The sequence below is a fragment of the Acinonyx jubatus genome, chromosome E1 (assembly GCF_027475565.1).
Source record: "Acinonyx jubatus isolate Ajub_Pintada_27869175 chromosome E1, VMU_Ajub_asm_v1.0, whole genome shotgun sequence".
Classification (NCBI taxonomy): domain Eukaryota; kingdom Metazoa; phylum Chordata; class Mammalia; order Carnivora; family Felidae; genus Acinonyx; species Acinonyx jubatus.
The window spans coordinates 25,565,499-25,571,498 of record NC_069397.1 but is presented as its reverse complement, the minus strand read 5'-3'; positions in this window follow the sequence as shown (position 1 = coordinate 25,571,498).

Below are 6,000 nucleotides of genomic sequence, written 5' to 3'. Positions count from 1 at the left end.
CCGGAGGGAACTGGAAAGAGAGGCCGGTGGGCGGGCGAGTCGGGAGGCGAGGGCGGCCGAGGTCCTGGAGAGGAACCCAGGTGGCGGGAGCCGGTGAGTGGAGCGGTGGTAGAGCCCTTCGGTGGGGCCGGCATGGGAGGGAGTGGGATGCGGCCTTGTACTCGGGAAACGCGGGGACCCCCCAGTCCGCGCCTCCCCCTCACAGGAAGACTCAGGAGGAACTAGGAATTCTGGGCAAGCCCTGAACTCAGCCCAGTATCCTGCCTCCTGCATCCAGCCCTGAGACATCCGACGGCCGGGAGAGCCGGGTCCTCGGGGCTAGGAAGGTGAGCGCATCGTTCGCCGAGCTGGACGGCTGGTCCCGGTCCCCAGATTCTTGACCCGCGCAACGAATTTTCGCCGTATCCGGTACCGGAGACACAAGTCTCCCTCATCCTAAACAGCGGCATCCTTTCTCCGCTCTCGGCCACATTCCTAGAGTATGTTTCCGGCTCTCCGAAGCGCTAGTCTCCCAAGTTCAGTAGTGCAGAGAAACGAGTACCGGGGTCGGAATGTTTGCACTCACCTGTGGTTGAATCCATCCCCACCCCGACTATCGGCAGTCTTCGTTCTTCACCAGCCCCAGTATCCCCCCCTCTGACACATGGGTGCGTGTGTGTGTGTGTGTGTGTGTGTTGTGCGCTCTGTATGGTGGTGCCCACCGTGCGCGGCGCGAGCCGCAACTTAAGGAGTGTGCCCAGAGAGTGAAGCCGTCACGCACCTGCCGTGAATCTGGCTGGGGCGCTGACAGACTGATTCCTGGTGGTCGCGTTCGAAGGATAAGAAGGAACACGTACTGCACATAGGTGACACTCCTGCCCGCACAACCAATACAAGTGAGGGTGAGTTCAGCCGGCGCGGGCCCTGTGCCCGCGTGGTAGGTGTGTACAGCCCACATCCAACAGTGATCCAGGCAACACTGGCCGTCCACTACGCACACCAAGTCGCAGGGCACCTTGTCGCTGCACACATGGACCTGGCATGTAAAGCCTGCTAAGTCGAAGGAGTGCAGGTTCAGGACCGGCCGGAGTGTTTTGGCCTCCGCGACCTTTTTTCTACTTTTCCAGGCCAGTCCCGGAGCCCTCAAAGCTCCTTTACCCAGCTCGCAAATGAGCGCCGCCCCCACAGGGTTTTCCTTCAAAACCCTGCTCTTCTTGTAGTGCCTCCTCTCTGTCCGGAACGAATCTTTGACTCCGCTTTGCGCAGTCTGCGAAGATGTGGCAGGATCCGTTGCAGCTTTGCATAGGCAAAGTCCTGCCGGCTCCATTTAGGCGGGATATGGCCCCTCAGGGAGGGACATGTGTGGGCAGGTTTGCGCAGTGAGGTGACCAGATAAAAGGGCAGCGTTCCTTAGCCGGGAATCCGGGTGGGGGCCTGGGAATACGTGAATACATTTGCAAACTCGTGCGTGTACACATACTTTCCTACTCGTAAGAATGTGTGTACAACTAATTGTATGCAATTCGGACATTTTCCCGGGAAAGATCCGTAGCTGGTCCAGAGTTCCAAGGCCCGGAGAGTTCGAGAAACACGCTGGCCTGGGTTGTTTGCCGAAGAAACCCGGCGACGGTGCAGCGGCTGCATTTGGGGACCACGATCCCAGCTGGCCACAACCACTGGGTCATGGACCTGCCCTCCCGCGGTCACAGGCGCTTTCCAGTCAGGCCCCTGTCGTCTGCCCGGCCTTGCTGTCCCGCAACCACCCCGAGGTCCTGCTACAGCCGCCCTCAAGATTCTGAATCTACCCCCCCCCCCCCCCCCCAGCCATACTCTCCAGCGAGGGATATCCTTGCCTCCTCGAAAACCCACGCAGGGGAGGCCCAAGAGGCCTCGGAGCGGCGCCTAGAGGTTCCCAGCTCCTGCTCGGCCCCTCCCCCACCTGGGTCTACCCCACTTCCCCTTCCCGGGAACAGGCGCCTCTTGGGGGGGTGGTCCCCGGGGCTGAGAGTTCGTGTCTCTTTAAGAGGCCCCGGGGGGCGCCTCGCAAGCCGCCCGGGGCTGGAGAGGGGAGGGCACGGGCGGGGGCGGCTGGCGCCAGGCGGCCGAGGCTCCACAACAAAGCTCCGGCCCCTGTCACTTCGCATCGGTCGGGCCCCGCAGACGGGCGGGGGACGCGCGCTCAGCCGCCCCTCCCTCTCCCAGGCAGTCCTGGGCTCGGGCGTCGGACGGGCGCGGGCCTCCCCGCCTCTGGCGGGTGGTTGCGCGCCCTCAGTACGCTCCACGCTTCCTGCAACCAGGAAATCGGGCTGGGAAGGCCTGGGAGGTGTGGTTCCTTGGTCCTGAGCCTCGCTGGGCTGCCCGTCTGTCCTTGGCCCCGTAACATTTCGCGTGGTTAAGGGCCACTGATGGGACCTGCCCCGGATTGGGCCTCGCTGGTGTCTTTGGTCTGTGTGACCGGGCGTGGATTGGCGTGGGCCCGCGTGGATGGCTTAGTGGTCGAGTGGGGACCTGCGTCGTGCGACGTAGCTGGGGGCTGTCATGAGAAGAGTACTAAGGAAATGAGTGTGCCCGGGCTAAGCTCAGGTGATGTGTGTGGCCTATGCGTGTGACCAGCAGTGGAGGTGCCACTGGGCGCCTGTCCCCGTCTTGGCGTGTAGCGTGTGTATGTGTGTGTGGTGGTGGGGCGCGGGGAGACACAGAGTTGCTTCCCGTTCCCGCTTCCCGGACCGACCCGCGCCTCCCGGAGTCTTGGCGCCAGCCAGCCCGGTTTAGCGGCCGGGCCCGGCTCCCCCGCGGTCCCGGGTCTGGCTGGGGTGGGGGCCGCGGCCTCGATGACCCTGGCCCACAGCGGCCGGGCCTGTCCCGTCCACTTAGACAAATTGCTGCTGACAGGCGCACAGTCTCTCTGGAGTCGCCGCCCGCCCGACGCCTCCCTCCCGACCCAATTACCCCGCGCAGGGTCGGGCCAAGTGGCTGGGATGGTTTGGGGGGCGTGGGGAGAGCGGGAGGCGCGACCTTTTCCAGGCCCGCGTTATGGCCCTGGCCTTGCGCCAGGAAAGGCGCGGGGCCACTTTTTTCCGGGTAGGTTCCGGGAAGTGCCTGAGCAGCCACGGCCTGTGTGGCCCAGTCCCCAGTCTTTCAGGCTAATGCGAAGCCGAGGTCCCGCCTGGCCGCTCTGGTCCAGGACAGACCTGTCTTTGAAGGGTGTCGTTCTACACCCGAGGGTGAGGGCGAGGGGGAGGTCAGTGGGCCGGCAACCCAGGGCGCGTCCCCTCTGAACTTTGGACGACTTCCCCAGAGTTTTGGGCACCCCGTAACCCTAAGGGGCTCCAGACTATTAGCTGCTCTGGAGTCTTGGTCGCCGCTGTCCGCTTCAGAGCGGCGGGTCGGCAAAAGTGAGGTGTACCTCTGTGAACCTGAGTGTGCGTAGACGCACACAATTGTGAAATGGTGGGTGTGGGTGCTTGGGATCTCGGCAGCGCGAACAGGCCACGCTCCGGTGGCACTTGAGAGAGGGGGCAAATCGCAGGAAGGACCCTGAGGACCAGCTCACCTGCGAGAGAAGGGCGGGGCTGGTCTGCCAGCGTTCACCAGGATCTGGATTTGCTTTCAAGAAACTTTCCCAGGGAGCCGGCGAAGCGTCCGGGGGGGGGGGGGGGGGGGGGCTGCACACTACAATCAGGGCTCCAGCTGTGCCGCACCGGCCCTCCCTCTCCCGAGGTAGAGCTACCTGGCCTGTCTGGGCAGTCTCTGGGCCTCAAACCAACCTTTTGCCTTTTTTGACCTGCAACTTCCCTTTTGCTTGCTTCAGCCCAGCTCTTCCTCTTGGCAGGGCTTGAACCTCTCCCCATTTTACAAATGAGGACCCTGAAGCCCAGAGGTGCAGTAATTTACCCAAAGCCACATGGCTACCAGTGGCAGAGCTGGGATGGGACCTTGGGACCTTAAAAGAGAGCAAGGCTCCATCCACTCCTTAGAAAATGGTGATGTCATTGCTGTCCTGATAGCTACCCCTACTTCTACAGCAAGACAATACTGAGACTTCAGAGACCCACCCTCAGGCTGGGCTCTTGCTTTGAATACAAGATATACCAGATGCTTTCTCCAGTTGCCGCTAGAGTTTCCAGCTCTAGGTCTGTAGGAAGGGGCTGCCTTTCCAAGTTACACAGGGACAGGGAGCAGCTTCAAAGTCAGGGGCTGGGTCTGAAAGCTCTCAGGAGTACGGGATGGGGGTGAGTGGGATCAGAGTCTTGGATTGTGCGGGGGGTGCAGGCCAGTGCAGAATCTGGCCCTGTAAGGGAACCAGCCAGGGCATGTGAGGCAGTAAGGAGCAGACAGAGGTCAGACTAGCTGTGTGACTTTGTAACCGTGGGCAAGGCCAGGGACTTCTCTGGGGCTCAGGCTTCTCATCTGCAAAATGAGGACCAAACAGTGCTCTCTTAAGTACTTTCTAGTTTAGAAATTCTCTGATCTGTGAACAGCAGAAAAATGAGCACCTGAGAAACCATTTCCAATCCCAGACTGGCAGCTGCCTGCTCTGGCCTCTGCTTGCTTCCAGAGCTGATACTGTTTGGCAGAGTGCTTGTGTGCCTGAATTTGCCTTGGGACCACTGGGCCTTTTCTCAGATCAATCCCAGACAGTGCCCTTCCTCCTTGAGCTGCCACCCCAACTCCCATCAGCCTCCTCACAGACCATGAAGATATTTTTTCCCGCATCAAACTGAGAGAAAGTCCATGGTAATTTGCCCGTTGAGCAGGTAGCACTGTGAGAATCAGGGAGATCACATGGCTTCCTCAAGGTCACTCGGTCAGGCCACAATTAGATGCCTGTTCTAATGGCCTCCTAGGTAAGTAATGCCATCATGGAGGTCTGCTGGGCTTCTGGGGGGGTGAGGTGGGAGATTGCCCTTGGTGTTATCTCTAGAGGATAGGAGGCTGGCTGCTCCAGGGCCAGTGGGCAGTGAGGTCCCCCACCCGGGGGCCCAGATCTCACTTCCAGCTGATTACAGGCTGTGGCAGGGTCCATAACCTCCCCAATTAGCCAGGGGCCAGGCCCAAGGCCTCTCTGATAACCTGAGCTCTGTGGCAGCCGCCATGGGGCCAGCTTATCTGGCCTCTCTTATCCTTCCCCTTCCCCCACATACTCAAAGAGTTGCCCTGGCTGTGAGCAGATGAATAACCAGATTGTCCTGCAAGCTCAGCCGGCAAGTCCAGCCCTACACCCACCACTTTCCCTGACTAGAGGAGGCCACAGATGTTTTGCACCCCCTGGAGGGAAAGGGCTGAGCCAGGGAGGACTCCTGACTCTAAGCTGCCAGCCGGTTCCCTGAATGGTTCGAGAGAGCTCCCCATATTTGCCCCATCCATAAACCCACGTGGATTCAGAGGGGCTCACCTTTCCTAGAGCTCTGGACCCATCCCCAGGGAGCCAAGCAATAGACAGTATGCACTGGCAGCCTGGTGGCACCTCTTTCGCCGTCCCTTTTTGACTGAAACACTGCTCTGGCTGGGGGTTGGGGATGTGCCAGACACATCAGTGTCTCTGATTCAGCTGAAATAGTGAAAAGCTGCTGCTAGTCTGACAGCCCCCACTGGCTGTGCCCAGACCTCCTTATGTTCCCAGCCATGCCTCTCTAGGGCATGTGATTCCTCACCTTGCAGGTCCCCAGACAGGAGGGACTGGCTTAAGCCACCCTATGGAAGGCCATCTACTCAGCCTACAGAGCCTAGTTTGATTCAGGTCCCGCTTCTCCCAAGATGCCCAGCTGACCCGGTGGAGGGAACTGAGGATGAAGTCTCTTTTCAGTTGTGAGGACTGGATGGGATGCATGTGAAAGGAGCAGAGGCTCTAGATGCTGCTCCAGTTCTGGCTGGATGGTTGCATGGGGATCCCTGCTTGTTTGTGAATTCAACTCATCTGCAACCATTACATTAAACTTTACCCCAAACCACACCTGGCTCAGTGGGTTTCCTTCAAACCTCCCAGGCTTTTCTGGGTTCTCAGGGAAGAGGGGAACAAGG